The 22,985-nt window shown below is 39.2% G+C and overlaps 3 pseudogenes; 2 read left to right on the top strand and 1 right to left on the bottom strand.

Annotated features, from left to right (window-relative positions):
- Positions 1 to 3,345: 3,345 nt before the first annotated feature.
- LOC141501403 (olfactory receptor 7C1-like) overlaps positions 3,346 to 22,985 on the bottom strand; it is a 36,579-nt pseudogene continuing 16,939 nt past the window's right edge.
- Positions 12,474 to 13,058, top strand: LOC141497442 (RNA polymerase II subunit A C-terminal domain phosphatase SSU72 pseudogene; annotated as a pseudogene).
- Positions 18,862 to 19,446, top strand: LOC141497441 (RNA polymerase II subunit A C-terminal domain phosphatase SSU72 pseudogene; annotated as a pseudogene).

The raw sequence follows: 22,985 nt of genomic DNA, 5'->3' as shown, positions 1-22,985 counted from the left end.
TCTCCTTGACTTTCTGAACAACAACAGGCTGCTTCTTTTTTACTTACTACCTTCTCTTTTCCTTTCTCCCTACTCAACATTTCCCACTTCCAATCACTTACTGAATATTACTAAGGGATTAGAAAAGGAGGACAAAGGAAAGCAGAAACTCTGAGCTCCAGAAAAAGTGAAGAGCTTCAAGCTCTTGATCTTATATTTCTTGGAGGCAAAAAAAAAAAAGATTCTCTACTGACTTGGTATCTGAATTTGTGAGGAACAGGAAAAATATTTAAAAATTTCTAGTGCCTTAGACTTGATGGCCCAACTCTTCATTAGAAAGATAACATAATTGCATATTTGATTCTTGTCTGCTGTGGGTCAGGAAATTATGACAGAAAATTTCCTGACAATGAGACCCATCCTACCTTGCCTGTGAAGTTGCTGAATTTTAGAGATATTGAGCAAGAAGGAATCTCAGAGGTTTTTGGGTCCAATCTGAATCATCTACTATTTTCCCAATAACAAATTCACTGCTTCTCATGGCATCAGATTCTTCTGTTGTAGTGTTTTAATTGCAAAGAATTTTTTTTCCTGAACCAAAGTAATCCTCCTTGTGAATTTGCTTAATTTTGTTCTCATTTTGCCTTCTGGGGCCAAACAGAGTAAGTTTAATTATTCTTCCACATCAAATAATTTTAAATCAATAAAGACAGCTATCATGTTCAACTTCAGTCTTCTTTTTTCCATGTCCAATATCTCTAAATTCTTATATTGGTCCTCATACATATTATCTTTGTTGCATTGTTTTCTCCACATTGTACTTATAAAATTATTTTTTTTGTAACCACAATCTAAGACCAGAAATTTATTCTAATTTTCATTCAATTAGATTTGACTCAATGTTATACCTGTTCAAGATCTTTTTAAAAAAATACATAAAAATTTATTAATGGATCAATATTGATCTTAAACTCAACTTACCAAACTTGATAAATCTATTGAAATCAATTCATTTCAATAAATAAAATACAGATAATCTTTTAGTTATTCTAAGTCCTCATTGGGGTCAGTATGGTATAGTGAATAAAGAACTTGATTTTGATTAAGAAGGCAAATATTGCCTTTAATAAATAATAGTTTTGATGTTCTGGACAAGTCCCTTTTTCAGTTTCTCAATTTCTAAATCTATACATTATTGATAATAAATGTTATATTACAGAATTTTTATAACTAATGAAATCATGTATGGAAAGGGAACTAACAACCTAAATATGTATATACATAGTTTATTGTTGTTGTTTCTTATTGTTGCTATGTTGTTTTCTAGAAAAAACTTGAAACAGATAGATATACACAAAGTAAAGTACAGGAGGTAGAGCAGCATCTGTTATGCTCAGTTTAAGCTAAAAAAAAGCAACCCTTTATGCTCAGTTGCTGGTGTATTGCTACCTGTGATTGGTCTGCCTGCTCTAGTCTTACCTGTTATGCTGGCATTTTGAAGCTCAAAATATGCTTTCTGTGCTGGTGACCTGCACATCGAGGGGCCTCGATTCTTGATTGTTTTGCTGCAGCTCTGAGCTTCCTGCTGGCTTCCCCACTACCTTACTCCTCCTCTAATCAAGTGGGACAGACTTTTCTTGCAGTTCCTCCAAGGTAAGTTAAGCTAAAAAATTTCTCCAGTTCAGCTCTTTGGGGGTTCTTTCACTCCAGAATCTTCTTAGAGGATTGACTTAATATTGTTCCTGAGGGAAATGGGAGAGCTCAGGAAGCTTTTTGATTTCTTTCCACCATCTTGGCTCAGCACCTCACCTCCCTACCCTAAGATTTTGTTCTTCATATGTTCTTCTGGGGGCTTGATAATCTTTTGGTTATCCCTATTCATCCTGTCTTCAAGAGTATGATATTATGCATATTTAGAGGAATCATACTTTCTTTTGATGTAATTTCTTTTTGCTTCTTTTTTTTCAAATTTGCTTTTTACTTCAGTGTAGATAGTTTTTCTGTCCTTCAGATTTTTGTGATTGAAATTTATAAATTCTATAATATAAAATCTATAAATTCTACTTTCTCATTTACACAGTTTAGAGGCACCTTCTGTTGTTCCTTTTTCAGTCCACATAATCCCTGCCTCATCAGCTGTGGATTCATTTTCCTTGGTATTACTATATTTATTCACAAATATGTTAACTTTTAACTGTGATTTAGAAAATTTTTTCCATCTATATTTTAATATTTTTCCTTTTGGGTTATTTACTCTTGTTTAAGGTCTTTAATTTTTGCTTTTCCTCCTGAGATGTTACATAACTTTAGTTTTTTCCCCTTATTTTTCCCCACTCCTCACTTTTTGAATTTCTTCACTTTAATGGGAGTTCACCAGAGGTGGGTCGCAAAGCTGCATCAGCTCCCTCCCTTGTGGCATAATTCATGTTTTACTAGCCTAGGTCTCTTCTCCTAATCAAAACTTCTGTACTGGACTCTTTCCTTCAAAATCAGAGGAATGTCAAAGGAACCACCCCTCCCAAAACTCCCTCCCACCTCTGGCATTAGTTTACTCTGTTTCTCAGGTCTCCAGCTGGACTTTGTAATGAAGTAGAGTGATGGTGCAGCACAGAGATCTATCATTCCTTTTCTCTGTCTTTTTACTCACTGCTATATCTGCCTGAGCTGATTTCTATGATTTACTTTTTCTAAAGTACTGCAAAAGTACTTTTTTTTTGACTAAAGTTGAATTCTGTTGAAAGTCATAGATCAATCTCTAATCTCAAGGATTTCCACAGTCTAATTGGGGAAGAAAGCATGCAAGTACATAAGCACATCAGAAAGTTATATAGTTTTAATAGGAAATTATTAACAGAGGAAAGGGATTAAAATTAAGAGGGGTTGGGAAAGACTTCAAGTAAAAATAGAATTTTAAGAAATATTTGTGACTTAAATAAAACAAATGAAGCCAGAAGGTAGATTTCAATAGAGAGAGCATTCCATACATGGGGAACAGTGTGAGAAAAAACTCAGAACCAAGAAATGGAGTGTCTTATTCAAGGAATAGAAAAGAGGCTAGTGTCACTTTGAGTTGAGAGTATGTGGCCCAGTGTAAAGTATTAAGAAGCTGGAAAGGAAGAAAAAGATTAGGTTATGAGGGATTTGAATATCAAAAAAGAGGATTTTGTATTTGACCTTGGAGGCAACTGGGAATCACTGGAATTTGTGGTTTAGGAAGGGTAACAGCATCACACCTGTACTTTAGGAAAATCATTAAATGCAGGATGGATTTGAGTGGAGAGAGAAGTGAGGAATCCAATATTCCTGCTTAACAAATTTTCTTCAGAAGTATCTGTATCCTGTTCTAAGGACCTAGAGCCATCCCTATCACTGAGAGGAGGTGATTCTACTAATGAGCCTCCTAAGAGCATCTTTAATATCCTTATTCCTTAGCGTATAGATGAAGGGGTTCAGCATAGGAGTGACCACAGCATACATTGCAGAGGCAACAGTATTCTTCCAGGAAGAGTGGGTAGGTGAAGAGCTAAAATATACTCCAAAAACTGTACCATAGAATAAGGAAACCACAGAGAGGTGAGATCCACAGGTAGAAAAGGCTTTATACTTACCCTGAGCAGATGGCACTTTCAAAATGGAAAAACAGATCTGAGTGTAAGAGTAAAGGATCCCTGTGAGGGAGGATAAACACACCAGTTCAGCTGTAATATATATTAATACATAATTGATGAGAGTGTCAGAACAAGGGAGTTTCAGAACTTCAGCAAGATCGCAAAAGAAGTGTTGAATTTCATGGTTTGTACAGAAAGAGAGACGTGTTACCATCAGACTATGAAGAAGGGAATCTAGAAAGCTTATTACCCAGGAGAGCAGCACCAGCAGACCACAGAACTGAGGGTTCATGATGACTGCATAGTGCAGAGGGTGACTGATGGCCACAAAACGATCATAGGCCATTGAAGTGAGGATGTAATTGTCCAAACCAGCAAAAGCCATAAAGAAGAACATCTGGGCAAGACAGTCAGCATAGGGGATGTAGTACTGGATACTACACAGATATCCATCCACAAAGGACAAATTGGAAAGGAAGAAATACATAGGAGTGTGGAGGCAATGGCCAACATGATGAGCATGTTTCCAACCACTGTGACCAAATACATGCCCAAGAAGAGACCAAAGAGAGATCCCTGATGATATGGTTTCTCAGAAAAATCACAGGAGGATAAATTCAGTGAATTGTGTTTGGTTTGGAACTGATTTTTTTTTTTTTGCTGGGAAAGAGAAATGAGAAGTATATAACATGAAAATATATTTATCCTTGAGATGAAATGGAAAGAAGTCTGACTCAGATCAAGCTCTGTCTTGGGATTTCTAGGTTCTTTTCCATTTATTACCTTTGTCATCAAGGATAAGTCACTATTTCCACAATCTATCCCATTGTAATATAAAGAACTTGAGCTTAATCACCTCTAAGATTGCTTCTAGTTCAGAAAGTTTTTGTAATACCATCTCCAATTTGCTTTAAACATCAATGGCTATTGAGCAGTGGGATAAAAAAATATATATCCTGATCAGAAGAGGACCATTCCTGTAGATAATAGAAGAGAGAGGGGAAAGAGATCTGGTATGACTGAAGGATTTGGGTTATTTATTCTTCATCAGGAATCATAACATCACGTGGGAATGGAAGGGATCTTATAGGACATTTAGAACAAACCTGTATTTCACCAATATTTCTGTGCAAAAGTATACCTATCTAGTGGCACCTTGCTTTTCCTGGCAAACATCCACGGAAAAGAAAATTCTTTGCTTTCTGAAGAAGCCTATTCCATTTTCCTTTCAATTGAACCAAAATATGACTTTTCAAGTTCTTTCTGAAACTCTCAGTATATTTTCTAAATCCTAGTATAACAAATCTCTTATTTCTCCCATATAACATTTCCTTAATTTTGTGAAGACAGAGCATACTGCATATGTTCTTTCCTTTAGACCTAAAGTAACTCTAGTTCCTTTAGCTGATCTACATAGACACTTCATGATCTTGACTCCTTTGATTTACATCCTTTCCAGATTAACTCTTCCCTTTCTAAGTTTTGGTATTAAGAACTAAACAAAATTTCAGATGAGGTAGGACTATGGTCAAAGATAATGGAATGATCATCTCTTTCTTATTGAAAGTATGTCTCCTTTACTGTAGGTTAAGTTTATTTTAAAGGTTATTTTATCTGCCATATCACTACTGAGTCAAAATAAATTAAATGTTCCCTGGAAAACTCCATATCATTTTCAAATAAATAATAGTTCTCTTTTTTGGGGGGAGGTGTTCTGGGGGACTTTTGTGTTTTTCCCTTTCTTGTATGCTGTAGTTACACATAGCTGATAGTGGATGGAATCAACCTTCAAGTATTTGCTGATCATGTTGCTAAAGCTCCCTGGCTCCCATGATAGTCTACTGCTATATATGTATAAGAGGATTCCTCTCTGAAACTCTTCTCTGTTAGCACTAAAAAGAGATTTGGGAGCTCCAAGCAATAACCTCTTCCATTCTGATCCCTATATATATATATATATATATATATATATATATATATATATATATGCTTGTGGTTTTGAAAAGAACAAAAAATAACTTGCTAGAATGCATGACCCAAGATATTGCAGATGGAATATGTATCCATGTCAAATGGGAGTATTCAGTCTAGAAAGGTGTTTCTAGAGAGAATAAAGTCAGTTCTAAAATATTAGAGTTAACAGTTTCTAATAATTTGAGGCCAGCAATGACCTGCCTAAAAGAGTAGGCTCTCTAGAAGATAAATCCCTCTGAGAATTCCAGAAGCATGGAACCTCAGAAATAAAAGCACATACTGAACTATTTCTCTAATAGTTAAGCAGGCAACATGCATTTATTAAACATTTGCCTATGAGTCAAACACTGTTCTAAGAGCTAGGGGTCAAATTCAATAAAAGGGGGGGGGGAGGCATGGAAGGGGAAAGTACGTGTACAAAAGCAGGGCGATAGATTCTGGAGACTCAGAGATACAGTCTGGAGAAGAACAAAGGAACACAGGAACAAGAATGGAGGATGACATGAGAAAATGATGTTGGAGGTTGAGAAGACCCAGAAACAGAGCAGGGAGAGTGCTGACAGGTTTTTTTTTTAAAAGATGAGAAGTCCTTACCCAACTTTTGCTTGAAAATCTCTTAACAAGAGCCCATCACTTCCTGATAGGGTCTATTCCACATTTGCTGATTTGTTTGTTTTCTTAGATGAATCTAAACTTGTCTTTTTACTGTGTTCTGTCTATACTATTGAAAACAGGTCTAATTTCTTTTGCTATCCCTTCAAAAACTTCAAGATAGTCCACTCCAGAAGAAATAGGAACAGAGCACATATTTACTATATGTGAAGACCAAAAGAGAGAATACTTGGAGAGTCGAAGAAAAGGAATTTCCCCCCTTATTTTGCAGGTGGTCTTGGTGGTAAAAGCAAGACTAGACTTTGCTGGAGTTGATGACCTGTAAGAGAGAAGACTTGCCCCAGAAGTTTTGTCAGACTGAGGTCAAAAACGTCTGTGCTGATTTATGTGTAGAATGTACTCTGGAGTTATTTCCTAACCTACATCCAGACTAGTAAGTTGGATCCATAGAGGACAATAGCTATCTGTCCCCTCAAGCTTTTAGGTGGAGCCAAGGATGGCTTTCTAACATTTATGAACTCATAAACTTGCATATTTATAAACTTCTACTGTTATACTTTATTGATTTTTAAGTTGATATCAGTTAGATAGACAATTGATTTTTAGATGGAAGCCTTTACTAAGGCAGTACAGTATGAAACATTTTTGTAAAATTACCAACCCATCCAAAGGAAAAGTCTACAGTGATATACTCTTCACAGGTACAGAGATCATTCATCAGAAAATGGGATGAAATTTAGAGAGTACTTGTTTCTATTTGTTGAAGTCCTTTTCCTAGATATCCTTTTCTCCCTTTCATGGAGCCCTCATGAAATTCCTCATAGGCATGGTGTCATTTCTTCCTTACTTTCTTGTTACTTTGCCATGTTGTGATTATCAGGAAGTTTTTCTTTGCATCAAGTCTAAATATTATTATCATTATTTTGTAATTTCCATACATTATTCCTAGCATTACTCTCTTGGGTCAAGCAAAACATATCTAATCTTTCTCATTCCAGACCTTCAAATGCCTGAAAGCAATTATCTTCCCCCTCCTTCATCATGATATCACATGTCCAATCTTACCTGTTCCTTGGATTCCTTCTAGCTTTTATTCATATTCCTCTCTCTTTACCTCTCCCCACCCCATTTATTCCCACATTCTTGAAGGCAGATAAATGCAGTAATTAACTGACAATTGATCAGTCTTTAGATTGCAATCTGGTTGCACTGTATACCACCAAACAAGCGATAGCAAACATATTTTGCATCTTAATCATAGTGGAACTCATGAAATACTGGTTCCTTAGGATATGTTGATATTTGTGTCTGTATTATAAGTATCCATAGTAAAAATCTGGGGATAGAAGTAGAAGTAGAATGAAAGGAAGGATAGGAATGGTAAAAGATGAACATAAAAGAATCAGCAAAACCTGAATCTGAATTTCATAACATCTTGCCAATTTCCTGTCAGAAACTAAAAGAGAAGGAAAAAAGACCAAGAGGACAAGGTGGATAAGAGATTATAAATCAATAGAAATTATATTAGCATAGTAGATATAGAACAATAAAAAGTGATAAAGGTCAAAGAGTTTAATTAAAGAGTACAACAGATTGTACATAGACTTTGCAGTGATGCCTCACACATTTTATAATAATGTCTGTAACAGGACAAGTAATCTGGGAACACTGATGGACTTTATTTCACAGAGCATAAATTCTTTTCTGGTGATCTTATTATTTATTTATTCCTGGCAATCTCCTTTAGCAGTACAGCTCTTCCACAGAAAACTTGTATTCTTGACTACCTTCAGATCATGAGAAATGGTTTCAGCCTGCTGTTAGGATAGGGAATCTTTTTATCACCTTCCCTACTTTCACCCACTCTCTATTATGCCTGATTTCTTTCCTCAGTAATAAACCCAGTGGACAATGCCATTCATAGAACTCTGGAATGGGGCAATATAGATGTTATCTATAGTTTGTATATAAAGGGCCTTCCAATAGCCCAGGAACCTATGTCTAGGAGTACGAACATAACTCCTCTATCTTTACTAGACTTCTATTGTTGCATTTGAGACTTCTGACTAAAGATTGTCCCTGGTGTTTGGATTATAATTGGCTGAAGTAGATTAGGCTATAAGAGATTAACAATTCTTTTATTTTTGAGAAAAATTAAAAAAAATATCTTTCAGGAAGGATTTAAGGTCACCCCCCCAAAATCTCATAAAGATGATTTTAATTGACTTTGAAAAATGCACCATGAAGTCAATTGGGAATTTTTCATTTCTATTTTGTGGTTCATAATCCACAAAAAAGTATATCTTAGACTAAAGTCATATTTCTAATTAATGGCAAAAATGAACCTTGAACCTTGCTTACATTATAAGTCTTATGCTTTTCTCTTTGGCTTTTCCTCCAAATATCACCTTGAGCTTTCAAGTTAACCTTGGAATGAATCAGGTTTTTATGTTTTTTTCACCTAGATGAGATTGTGATTTGAACTATGTTGGTTTTTGGGAGACTCTCCATGAGTTTCTGCCCAACAGTAGGCTGCTTCTCTTTATACTTATTTTCCATCTACTCTTTTCCTGTCTCCCTTCCCAACATATTCCCCCCTCCAATCACTTATTGATCATCACCAAGTGAATAGTTTGACTGACTGGTGCTGTTGAAAAGGAGGGCAAGGAAGACAGAAACTCTTGGTGCTGGAAAAAGTTGAAAATTTCAGATAGCTGAATATCAGTCACTAAGATGCACAAGCAGACTCCTTCTTGGTCTGAGATAGGCTATGTGGTCTTGTGGAGGAACTGGAAGAATATTTGAAAATTTTAGTCTCCTAGAGCAATCCCCCAAACTCTTTATTAGCAAAATAGTATAATTGTATTTCTGATTCCTGTCCCCTATGGGGAAAGAAATTATGGCAAAACTTTCTTAACAATGGGTACAGAATCCCTTGCCCTATTCTGGAGATCTTGAGCAAGAAGGGACCTCAGAGGCTCTTCAGTCCAATCTGAATCATTTACTGTTTTCCCAGTAAGGAATTCACTGCCTCTCACGATATCACATTCTACTGTTGTAGTGTTTTAACTGCAAGGAGATTTTTCCTTCTGCTGAATCAAAGTCATCCTCTATGTGGCTTTGCTTAATTTTGTCCTCATTCTGTCTTCTAGGGCCATGTAGAATGTCTAATTATTCTTCCATGTGAGATAATTTCAAGTCAATCAAGAAAGCTATCATGTTCAACTAAAGTTTTCTCTTCTTGAAGATCATCATCTCCACATCTTTAAACTGTTCTTCATCCATATTGTCTTTATTACATTGCCTTCCCCACACTGTAATTATAAAATTAATTCTTTTGAAAACCCATTGTAAGACCAGCCATTTATTTCTTTTAAATTTTGCAATTAGATTTGGTTCAATATAGTAGCTGGTTAAATTTTTGAAATATATAAATAATTAGGGGCAGCTGGGTGGCGCAGTGGATACAGCACCGGCCCTGGAGTCAGGAGTACCTGGGTTCAAATCCAGTCTCAGACACTTAATAATTACCTAGCAATGTGGCCTTGGGCAAGCCACTTAACCCCATTTGCCTTGCAAAAACCTATATATATATATATATATATATATATATATATATATGGAATTTATTAAAGGTTCAACAATGATCTTAAATTCAACTTACCAAACTTCCTTGGCACTATTGAAATAATTCATTTCAATAAATAATCAATAATCTTGTGGTTATTCTAAGTTCTCCTTGGGGTTAGTATGTTGTAGTAGATAGTCTGTTTAGGTTTTTTTTTTTTTTAGGTTTTGCAAGGCAATGGGGTCAAGTGGCTTGCCCAAGGCCACATGGCTAGGTAATTATTATATGTCTGAGGCCAGATTTGAACTTGGCCACTCCTGACTCCAGGGCCAGTGCTCTATCCACTTCACCACCTAGCTTCCCCTAGGCTGTTTAGTTTTGATTAGGAAGTTTTGTGTTCAAATATCTCTTTAATAAATGCTAGTTTTGACTCTCTAGTCTACTCACTTTATTAAATCCTCACTTTCTAAATCTATAAAAAGTAGGTAAAAAGCCTACATTATATGTTTTTTTGTGAATATCAGATGAAATCACATATATACTAGCAGTCTAAATATATATATGCACAAATATAATTGTTATTTCTAATTTTTATTATCTTGTTTACAAGAATCATGCTTGAAGGACACACACAACCAGTAATGGTCAGAGATGGAAGCATGATCACTTATGCTTTAATTAAAAAAATGCTGGGGTAACATTCTTTATCTCAGGCAAAATAAAAACAAAAATAGACTTAATTTAAATGAGGTATAGGAAGAAATTATATCTTGCTGAAAGGTACCATAGACATTGCAGCTCTATCAATACAAAGCATATTTCCACCAAGTATTATAGCATCTAAAATTTTAAAGAAGTTACATGAGTTACGGGAAGAAATAATAAAACTATACTCTCCTCTCTCAGAACTTAATACATCCAACTGAAAAATAAAGGAGAAAGAAATTAAGGGGTAAATAGAATACATAAAATGTTAGCTATGACAGACTTTTTGAGAAAACTAAATGGGATATACTTTTTTCTCAGCAGTACATGGTACATACAAAAAAAACTGACCACACAATAGGGCATAAGAATCTCAAAATCAAATGTAAAAAAGGCAGAAATAGTAATTTGTTTTTATATTTTTTAATGTAATAAGAATTACATTCAAGAAAAGTTAATGGAATGATAGATTAAAGATTAGTTCAAATGAAATATCTAATTCTAAAGTATAAATGCATCAAAGAACAAATTTTAGAAACTGTCAACATTTTCATTAAAAAATATAGCAGCAATAAGACAACTCTAGCAATTTATGGGATGCTGCCAAAACAGTATTTGGGGACAAAATTAATTTATTTCATAAAAAAATGGGAAAAGAACAAATCAATATAGTGGTTATGCAACTAAAAAAACTCAGATGTTGGTCTAATCCAAGTTTTTACCATACTAACTTCCAATTTTCCCAACATTTTATCTTGCAAAGAGATTTCTTATCCCATAAACTGAACTCTTTGGGTTTATCAAACAAGAGATTACTGTAATTGTTTCCTGCTCTCTCTTTTACACCTATTCTTCTTTTTAAGTGAGAAAGAAAAAATGTACTTTAATCTGTGTTGAGAAGACAATGGCACTTTCTGTGGAATGAGTTGTCTTCTTTAACGTAAGTCCACCAAAGAAGCTGCTTCAATATTTTTCCCACTGTAGCCATTACTGTCTGTATTTCCCTCGACTCTAGTCCTTGCTACTCTCATTTATTCTATTCTCTTTCTCCTTTCACCCTGTCCTTGTTCAAAAGTGTATTGTATCTGTGTATCCTCTCCCATGATCTTCCCCGTCTTCTATCCCCTATTCTCCCCTTCCCTATACCCATTCTTCTTTAGCCCATCTCTTTCTTATTATTAGATTTCTATATCGTATTAAGTGTGTATGTTATTTCCCGCTCTGAACCATTTCTGATGAGAACGAAGGCTCAATCATTCTCCCTCACCTTCCCCCTTCCACTGCATTGAAAAAGCTCTTTTTTGACTCTTATGTGCATATCTTAACACCTTCTTCATTTCCTTTCTCTTCCTTGCAGTACTTTCCTTTAACACCCATTGACTCCATCTTTTTACTATATGATATCGTCATATTCAGCTCCTTCCTGTACCTTGTCTACACATGCTCCTTCTCACTTCTCTTATAAATGAGAAAGTTCATATGAGTTATCTCCATTTTCCTCCCATCCGAGAATGCAAACAGTTCACCCTCAACAAATTCCTCCTAGTTAGTCTTTTTCATTCACCTGAGTCCTGTTCTTGGAGATCAAACTCGGGGTTCGAATTCTTGTTGCAGCTGGTTGAATGCAGTCTATCACGATCTCTTATGAGGTTCAAGTGCAGAAATCACCTAAGCTGTCTAGGTGTCGGTTTTGTTATTTGTGAAAACGTTAGTTTCGATCCCTTGCAACTTTCTCTTGCATAAAAGGGGGAGTGAAAAGGTAAGGAGTTCGCACCTTCTTTGTTTGGGCGAGGCTCCAGTTCCTCCACCCCTTGTCTTTCAGAGTTAAAAGCGTCTGCCTTCCTCAGTCTCTCACCCAAAGTGTAAGAAGAGGACTACTAAATCAGGTCGTCTATTTAGCCAGCAGGTTGAAGGGACTAACATCCCATTGCTCACCTAGCTGAGGCTGCTGCTGTCCACTGGTACCTACTTCCCCTTGCTCGTTTTACTCTGCCTCTGCCCTCAATCGTCTCTCTTTCACTGCTATCATGCCCTCCTCACCACTGCGAGTGGCCGTGGTGTGCTCCAGTAACCAGAACAGGAGCATGGAGGCTCACAGACTCCTCCGGAAAAAAGGATTCAGGGTCAAATCCTTTGGAACAGGAACCTGTGTAAGACTCCCAGGGCCAAGACCAGACAAGCCAAATGTTTATGATTTCAAGACAAGCTACCATCAGATGTACAATGATCTTCTTAGGAAAGACGAAGAACTCTATACACATAACGGTATTCTTCACATGTTGGCCAGAAATAAAAGAATCAAGCCCAGGCCAGAAAGATTCCAAAAGTCTAAAGAATATTTTGATGTCATCTTTACTTGCGAAGAGAGAGTCTATGATGATGTGATAGAAGATTTAAATTCCAGAGATCAGGAGACCTGCCAGCCAGTCCATGTGATTAATGTGGACATTCAAGATAATGAGGAAGATGCAACTCTAGGAGCTTTTCTAATATGTGAGCTTTGTCACTGTATCCAGCTAACAGAAGACGTGGATAGTGAGATAGAAGAGGTGTTACTGGAATTTGAGGAGCAAAGCAGTAGGACTTTCCTCCACACAGTCTGCTTTTACTGAAACCCACATTCTTTTCTGAATTCTTTTTTATATTTATTTTTTCTCTTTTTCTACAAACAATGTTTTTACGCATTAATAAAATATTCTTGTTTAAGAGTAAACAGAATACTCCCGCCCCCCACAAAATATAGAATGGCAATAAAGTAAAGGGAAGAGAAAAAATAAAATTAAATAAATAATAGTAATAATTGTAGGTATAGCCAGGTGACTCCATGGACGGAGCCCCAGCCCTGGAGCGGGGAGCACCTGAGCCCATATCTGGCCCCATACACCCAAAAATCACCTAGCTGTGTGTCATGCAAGCCTCCCCAACCCCAATGCTCTGCAAAAAAAGAAAAAAAAAGAAAAAAAAGATCCCAAATAAAATAAAATTGTAATATAGAAGGATTGGCTGGGTGGCGGACAAAGCACCGTCTCTGGAGTTAGGAGGACCCAAGTTCAAATCTGGACTCAGACACAATAATTATCTAACTTTGTCGCCTTGGGCAAGTTCCAATGAACCCCGTTGACTCGCAAGAAGCAAAAAAAAATATCCACATTTTCATGTCTGACTCTGCCTACATTCCTTCTTCTCTGGCCACCTCCATCATTGGAGGCTTCCTGTGGACCATACCGCGGAGGATCTTCTGTTCTAGAATCTCACTCCAGGATTGGTGACTGTTTCTTTCCCAACCATTTTTTCCGGAAAAGCGCAGAAGAATTTCTCTTTACTCCGACCTTTACAAAATCCTCATCGACCTCCTAGAAAGGTACCCTTTTCCTTCTTCTCCACCTCCAGTGCTGTAACCATAAATCAGTGTCAAATCAATTCAACCATTGTCCATGGATGGGGTGTATCAATCCACTTTATCACAGCCCTACTCACCACGCATATAGGTAAATTCATCTCCTTGGTGACAATATCCCTAAGAATAGTGCTTCCTCCATTATGACACAAATTTCTGGAGGGGTGATGCTATTTTTGGTTTTCGATTTGTATCCTCCAACAAATAGCATTGTATATATATCAAAGCACTAAATAAATAGTTTCTCCCCCCATTCTTTTTATTTATTCCCCTTCCTTATTCTACCTCCCTTCCCTCCAATTTCTTTGGGTTATGAATTTCTAAAAAAAAGGAATTGGAATTCCATCCATTTTTGTATCACCAAGGCTGAGCCCTGAGCCTCAGAGTAAGCACTTAAAAATGTTTAGCGTAATCAATTTAAATAAAGCTGGACAAAATAGGTAAAGTGTTATGTAATAGAAAGAACCTAGATTCAGAGTTGAGAGGATCTGTGCCATTTGTGTGACTTTAGTCAAGCTCTTCCTCTGTGTGTCAGTTTCCTCATCTGTAACATGGAGGGCTTAGGTTAGATAGCCTCCAATCACCTTCCCGGCTCTAAAATCTATTAACCTTTAAATTGATATCAGATTTTGGAAAGAGCCCTGGACTTTGGATCAAAGGTCCTGTGTTCTATTATGGCTTCTGTTACTTCTTACTTGTATAACCTTAGGTTAAGTCCTTTCACTTCTCTAGCCTTCATTTTCTTCATTGATAAAATGAGATTGCTGGTAAGGTCCCTTCCATCTCTGGATCTGATTTCATGATGTTTCGAACTTCTTTATTATTAACTCCCATCTAGTAGTTAATAAATTAAAGTTTTATTAATGAATAAAATTTACTGTTCAAAAACTATTATATATTTATTATAAATTTTTTTCAAAAATAAAATAAAGTCCTGAGTTCTAGTCCAGGCTCTTCTTCCACTTCACTGCGTGACTTTGGGCGATTCCCTGTTTCTTTTCTGGGACTCAGTTTCTCAGCCTTTCAATTGAGGGCATACCCTTGGTCAGCCCAGTTTCGGAGAACTCTCCGCCTGCCTGGGTGGCTTCGGGAAAGGTGAGGGCGGCGGCCATTAGGTAGAGTGAGCAGGCCAGCAGAGAAGGGGGGTATGAGCCTGGAGCTTCTCAGCCGGGTCAGTGGCTGCTGTGCCTGAGGAGCCGGGGCCTGAGTAGCCGGCCTAGGCCACAGCTGGACGTGGGGATGGGCCGGGTGGGCATCTGGGGCGGGTCAGGCACTCTGTGTCCTGGTCTGGTGAGGCAGAGGGTGTGGAAATCTGGGGGGCGGTTGGAGGACCAGCCTGTTATTTAGAGGTGAACGACAACACGGAGGTGCCCCCCATCTGGGAAGATCCTGTCATCCAGGTGTACCCTGTAAATCTATTTAAGTGTATCCTGCCATGGAGAGGTGCCCTGCCAGATGGCAAGGTCTTGCAGTCCAGATGTGTCCTGCTAGCTAGTGCTAACCTATTTAGAAGCGTCCTGTCATGCAGAGGTGCCCTGCCATCTGGGAAGTTCTTACCATCCAGAGGTACCCTACTACCCACTGCTAGCCTGCTATTTAGAGGTGTCCTGCCATCTGAGTAGGTCCTGCCATCCAGAGGTACCTGACCCGACAAGGCTGTCTTCTGCTCTAGCAGTTTTTTCTTTTTCTTTTTGTATTTAATTCTCTATGCTAGCCTCCTATGCAACTGCACCTGGCCCCACCCATGATGGCTACTCCAGTGCCCACAGCCTGGGGTGCTGAGGCAGGCATTGTCCCTGGATTGCCTGACTGGGACTCGAGTCTTTCCCCTTCCAAGAGTGGGTGTCCTGCCCCCTCCTCCCAAGCTGAGGCAGGAAGCCTGGGTCTGAGCCCCCTAGTCCCTTGAAGAAGAGGTCTGGGAATAGCTCTGCAATGGACCTCTGAGCCTGGCAGATGGAGCTGGCCCTGCCCTGTCCTTGCCCTTGTCCTTGCTTCTACCCCAAAGGGGTAGACATGGACCTATCTTGGATTCAAGGAGAGCACTGTGGACTGCTCAGCCCTCAGCTCCCCTTCTGGATCCTGGCCCCTTTTCTCTTTCCTCTCAGTTTAGAGATTACCAGCCCAGAAGAAATTAGACAGGGCCTTCCTTACCCTCAGGCATTTCTTCTCAAGTGACCTGGAAAACAATTTTCCAGCACTGCCTGCAGGGCATCTCTGTGGCATTTCCCACTAAGTAAAAGGAAAGAACATGCAAACTTCAAATGTCAGAGCTGGTCAGGAGGACCTGAGTTCTAATTCAGCCTCAGACACTTAATGATTGCCTAACTTGGGCAAGTCATTTAACCACATTGCATTGCAAAGAAAAGTAAAATAAAAAAAAAAACTGGAGATGGAAATCAATTCCTTTAATAGATGAGGAGACTGAGGCCTGTAGAGGTGAGTTAACAAACATTTATTAAGTAGAAGATTCTTGCCTTCAAGGATTGTACATCCTCATGGGGGAGACGATATTCAATTAGATTCATATAAAAGATATGCAGAGTAGATGGAAAGTAATCTGAGAAGAAAAGTGACTCCTCAAGGTCACTCAGGGAGTCAGATCATTGAATCTGAAACTTGGGTCCCTACATCCTAGCTCAGGGCTTCTCCCCTAAACCAAAAATTGTCTTTCCAGACCAGGTTTGCATGAAACAAGTAAAGTGTGAACAGATAGCTTGGATGTCTGTTTTTGTATTTCTGGTTTAGACTGTGGATGGTGGCGGGGACATTTTTGAGGGTACAGCAGTTTGTCTTCAGAATTTTGCAGAAAACTTTAAATTACCCTCCCCCAGGTCTGTATCCAGAACTGTTTATTATATTTTCAATTTTAGGTCTTCCCCCAAACTCAAATCAACACTTTCAGAGAGAATATTCACCAAAGGCCCTTGAGACTCTAGAGGTCCCACATGGGGACTTCAATCCCTGCTTCTCCCTCTCATGCTCTACCCCATCATTCTCTTCTTGTGGTGGAGATGACAGCTCAGTTTAGACAGAAGACAACTGGTCCTGGTTTTGAATCTTGCCTCTCTATTATTGATGGCACTATGACTGTGGAAGTCTTCTAAATGCCACTTTTTTCCTGACTATATCTTATTTGATAGACATAGTCTTCCTCATTAGACTGTGAGTTTTTCAATGGAGGACACTGAGTTATTACTCACAGAGTCTGACACCTGAATGATGGTACAATTGTTTCAGTAATTCCCCACTCTTCTTGATCTCATTTGGGGTTTTCTTGGCAGAGATCTTGCGGTGATTTTCCATTTCCTTCTCCAGCTCATTTTATAAAATAGCCCACTCTTCATGATCTCATTTAGGATTTTCTTGTCAGAGATATAGGAGTGGTTTGCCTTTTTTTTTGTCCACCTTATTTTAGATGAGAAAACTGAGGCAAACAGTTTCAAGGATTTGCCTAGGATCACTTACCTATTAGGTGTCCGAGGCCAGGAACTCAGGAAGATTAGTCCTCCTGAATCCAGGTCCAGTACTCTTTCCACTGCTCCACTGAGCTGACCGAGATAGAATAATGGGTCCTTAATAAATGTTCACAGACTTACCAAGCTTCTGATTTCTCATCAGTAAAGTGGGGATACTTTATTTCTTGCTCACTTTCCAGAATTACTGATCTTATCTTAGTATAGGGTATGAGATGTTGGTCTAATCCAAGTTTTTACCATACTAACTTCCAATTTTCCCAACATTTTATCTTGCAAAGAGATTTCTTATCCCATAAACTGAACTCTTTGGGTTTATCAAACAAGAGATTACTGTAATTGTTTCCTGCTCTCTCTTTTACACCTATTCTTCTTTTTAAGTGAGAAAGAAAAAATGTACTTTAATCTTTGTTGAGAAGACAATGGCACTTTCTGTGGAATGAGTTGTCTTCTTTAACGCAAGTCCACCAAAGAAGCTGCTTCAATATTTTTCCCACTGTAGTCATTACTGTCTGTATTTCCCTCGACTCTAGTCCTTGCTACTCTCATTTATTCTATTCTCTTTCTCCTTTCACCCTGTCCTTGTTCAAAAGTGTATTGTATCTGTGTATCCTCTCCCATGATCTTCCCCGTCTTCTATCACCTATTCTCCCCTTCCCTATACCCATTCTTCTTTAGCCCATCTCTTTCTTATTATTAGATTTCTATATCGTATTAAGTGTGTATGTTATTTCCCGCTCTGAACCATTTCTGATGAGAACGAAGGCTCAATCATTGTCCCTCACCTTCCCCCTTCCACTCCATTGAAAAAGCTCTTTTTTGACTCTTATGTGCATATCTTAACACCTTCTTCATTTCCTTTCTCTTCCTTGCAGTACTTTCCTTTAACACCCATTGACTCCATCTTTTTACTATATGATATCGTCATATTCAGCTCCTTCCTGTACCTTGTCTACACATGCTCCTTCTCACTTCTCTTATAAATGAGAAAGTTCATATGAGTTATCTCCATTTTCCTCCCATCCGAGAATGCAAACAGTTCACCCTCAACCAATTCCTCCTAGGTAGTCTTTTTCATTCACCTGAGTCCTGTTCTTGGAGATCAAACTCGGGTTTCGAATTCTTGTTGCAGCTGGTTGAATGCAGTCTATCACAATCTCTTATGAGGTTCAAGTGCAGAAATCACCTAAGCTGTCTAGGTGTCGGTTTTGTTATTTGTGAAAACGTTAGTTTCGATCCCTTGCATCTTTCACTTGTATAAAAGGGGGAGTGAAAAGGTATGGAGTTCGCACCTTCTTTGTTTGGGCGAGGCTCCAGTTCCTCCACCCCTTGTCTTTCAGAGTTAAAAGCGTCTGCCTTCCTCAGTCTCTCACCCAAAGTGTAAGAAGAGGACTACTAAATCAGGTCGTCTATTTAGCCAGCAGGTTGAAGGGACTAACATCCCATTGCTCACCTAGCTGAGGCTGCTGCTGTCCACTGGTACCTACTTCCCCTTGCTCGTTTTACTCTGCCTCTGCCCTCAATCGTCTCTCTTTCACTGCTATCATGCCTTCCTCACCACTGCGAGTGGCCGTGGTGTGCTCCAGTAACCAGAACAGGAGCATGGAGGCTCACAGACTCCTCCGGAAAAAAGGATTCAGGGTCAAATCCTTTGGAACAGGAACCTGTGTAAGACTCCCAGGGCCAAGACCAGACAAGCCAAATGTTTATGATTTCAAGACAAGCTACCATCAGATGTACAATGATCTTCTTAGGAAAGACGAAGAACTCTATACACATAACGGTATTCTTCACATGTTGGCCAGAAATAAAAGAATCAAGCCCAGGCCAGAAAGATTCCAAAAGTCTAAAGAATATTTTGATGTCATCTTTACTTGCGAAGAGAGAGTCTATGATGATGTGATAGAAGATTTAAATTCCAGAGATCAGGAGACCTGCCAGCCAGTCCATGTGATTAATGTGGACATTCAAGATAATGAGGAAGATGCAACTCTAGGAGCTTTTCTAATATGTGAGCTTTGTCACTGTATCCAGCTAACAGAAGACGTGGATAGTGAGATAGAAGAGGTGTTACTGGAATTTGAGGAGCAAAGCAGTAGGACTTTCCTCCACACAGTCTGCTTTTACTGAAACCCACATTCTTTTCTGAATTCTTTTTTATATTTATTTTTTCTCTTTTTCTACAAACAATGTTTTTACGCATTAATAAAATATTCTTGTTTAAGAGTAAACAGAATACTCCCCCCCCCAAATATAGAATGGCAATAAAGTAAAGGGAAGAGAAAAAATAAAATTAAATAAATAATAGTAATAATTGTAGGTATAGCCAGGTGACTCCATGGACGGAGCCCCAGCCCTGGAGCGGGGAGCACCTGAGCCCATATCTGGCCCCATACACCCCAAAATCACCTAGCTGTGTGTCATGCAAGCCTCCCCAACCCCAATGCTCTGCAAAAAAAAAAAAAAAAAAAACAAAAAAAAAAGATCCCAAATAAAATAAAATTGTAATATAGAAGGATTGGCTGGGTGGCGGACAAAGCACCGTCTCTGGAGTTAGGAGGACCCAAGTTCAAATCTGGACTCAGACACAATAATTATCTAACTTTGTCGCCTTGGGCAAGTTCCAATGAACCCCGTTGACTCGCAAGAAGCAAAAAAAAATATCCACATTTTCATGTCTGACTCTGCCTACATTCCTTCTTCTCTGGCCACCTCCATCATTGGAGGCTTCCTGTGGACCATACCGCGGAGGATCTTCTGTTCTAGAATCTCACTCCAGGATTGGTGACTGTTTCTTTCCCAACCATTTTTTCCGGAAAAGCGCAGAAGAATTTCTCTTTACTCCGACCTTTACAAAATCCTCATCGACCTCCTAGAAAGGTACCCTTTTCCTTCTTCTCCACCTCCAGTGCTGTAACCATAAATCAGTGTCAAATCAATTCAACCATTGTCCATGGATGGGGTGTATCAATCCACTTTATCACAGCCCTACTCACCACGCATATAGGTAAATTCATCTCCTTGGTGACAATATCCCTAAGAATAGTGCTTCCTCCATTATGACACAAATTTCTGGAGGGGTGATGCTATTTTTGGTTTTCGATTTGTATCCTCCAACAAATAGCATTGTGCATATATATCAAAGCACTAAATAAATAGTTTCTCCCCCCATTCTTTTTATTTATTCCCCTTCCTTATTCTACCTCCCTTCCGTCCCATTTCTTTGGGTTATGAATTTCTAAAAAAAAGGAATTGGAATTCCATCCATTTTTGTATCACCAAGGCTGAGCCCTGAGCCTCAGAGTAAGCACTTAAAAATGTTTAGCGTAATCAATTTAAATAAAGCTGGACAAAATAGGTAAAGTGTTATGTAATAGAAAGAACCTAGATTCAGAGTTGAGAGGATCTGTGCCATTTGTGTGACTTTAGTCAAGCTCTTCCTCTGTGTGTCAGTTTCCTCATCTGTAACATGGAGGGCTTAGGTTAGATAGCCTCCAATCACCTTCCCGGCTCTAAAATCTATTAACCTTTAAATTGATATCAGATTTTGGAAAGAGCCCTGGACTTTGGATCAAAGGTCCTGTGTTCTATTATGGCTTCTGTTACTTCTTACTTGTATAACCTTAGGTTAAGTCCTTTAACTTCTCTAGCCTTCATTTTCTTCATTGATAAAATGAGATTGCTGGTAAGGTCCCTTCCATCTCTGGATCTGATTTCATGATGTTTCGAACTTCTTTATTATTAACTCCCATCTAGTAGTTAATAAATTAAAGTTTTATTAATGAATAAAATTTACTGTTCAAAAACTATTATATATTTATTATAAATTTTTTTCAAAAATAAAATAAAGTCCTGAGTTCTAGTCCAGGCTCTTCTTCCACTTCACTGCGTGACCTTGGGTGATTCCCTGTTTCTTTTCTGGGACTCAGTTTCTCAGCCTTTCAATTGAGGGCATACCCTTGGGCACCCCAGTTTCGGAGAACTCTGCGCCTGCTTGGGTGGCTTCGGGAAAGGTGAGGGCGGCGGCCATTAGGTAGAGTGAGCAGGCCAGCAGAGAAGGGGGGTATGAGCCTGGAGCTTCTCAGCCGGGTCAGTGGCTGCTGTGCCTGAGGAGCCGGGGCCTGAGCAGCCGGCCTAGGCCACAGCTGGACGTGGGGATGGGCCGGGTGGGCATCTGGGGCGGGTCAGGCACTCTGTGTCCTGGTCTGGTGAGGCAGAGGGTGTGGAAATCTGGGGGGGTGGGGTGGAGGACCAGCCTGTTATTTAGAGATGAACGACAACACGGAGGTGCCCTGCCATCTGGGAAGATCCTGTCATCCAGGTGTACCCTGTAAATCTATTTAAGTGTATCCTGCCATGGAGAGGTGCCCTGCCAGATGGCAAGGTCTTGCAGTCCAGATGTGTCCTGCTAGCTAGTGCTAACCTATTTAGAAGCGTCCTGTCATGCAGAGGTGCCCTGCCATCTGGGAAGGTCTTACCATCCAGAGGTACCCTACTACCCACTGCTAGCCTGCTATTTAGAGGTGTCCTGCCATCTGAGTAGGTCCTGCCATCCAGAGGTACCTGACCCGACAAGGCTGTCTTCTGCTCTAGCAGTTTTTTCTTTTTCTTTTTGTATTTAATTCTCTATGCTAGCCTCCTATGCAACTGCACCTGGCCCCACCCATGATGGCTACTCCAGTGCCCACAGCCTGGGGTGCTGAGGCAGGCATTGTCCCTGGATTGCCTGACTGGGACTCGAGTCTTTCCCCTTGCAAGAGTGGGAGTCCTGCCCCCTCCTCCCAAGCTGAGGCAGGAAGCCTTGGTCTGAGCCCCCTAGTCCCTTGAAGAAGAGGTCTGGGAATAGCTCTGCAATGGACCTCTGAGCCTGGCAGATGGAGCTGGCCCTGCCCTGTCCTTGCCCTTGTCCTTGCTTCTACCCCAAAGGGGTAGACATGGACCTATCTTGGATTCAAGGAGAGCACTGTGGACTGCTCAGCCCTCAGCTCCCCTTCTGGATCCTGGCCCCTTTTCTCTTTCCTCTCAGTTTAGAGATTACCAGCCCAGAAGAAATTAGACAGGGCCTTCCTTACCCTCAGGCATTTCTTCTCAAGTGACCTGGAAAACAATTTTCCAGCACTGCCTGCAGGGCATCTCTGTGGCATTTCCCACTAAGTAAAAGGAAAGAACATGCAAACTTCAAATGTCAGAGCTGGTCAGGAAGACCTGAGTTCTAATTCAGCCTCAGACACTTAATGATTGCCTAACTTGGGCAAGTCATTTAACCACATTGCATTGCAAATTAAAGTAAAATAAAAAAAAAACTGGAGATGGAAATCATTTCTTTTAATAGATGAGGAGACTGAGGCCTGTAGAGGTCCTTTGGAAAAAAGGATTCAGGGTCAAATCCTTTGGAACCCCAATGCTCTACAAAAAGAAAAAAAAAAGATCCAAAATTAAATAAAATATAAATAATAGTAGGTGTGGCTGGCTGGCAGACAGAGCATTGGCACTGGAGCCAAGAGCCACTTCTGGCCTTAGACACCCATTGATCACCCTGCTATGCTTTTCCAGGCAGGCCACCCAGGCCTATTTGCCCTGAAACCCCCCAAATATTTATAACAATAATAATAATAATAATAATAATAATAATGATAATAATAATAATAATAAATGTGCTTCAGTCTTTG

This window comes from Macrotis lagotis, chromosome X (assembly GCF_037893015.1).
Source record: "Macrotis lagotis isolate mMagLag1 chromosome X, bilby.v1.9.chrom.fasta, whole genome shotgun sequence".
Classification (NCBI taxonomy): domain Eukaryota; kingdom Metazoa; phylum Chordata; class Mammalia; order Peramelemorphia; family Peramelidae; genus Macrotis; species Macrotis lagotis.
Note: the sequence above shows the minus strand (reverse complement) of the source record. Positions and strands in the feature narration are given on the sequence as shown.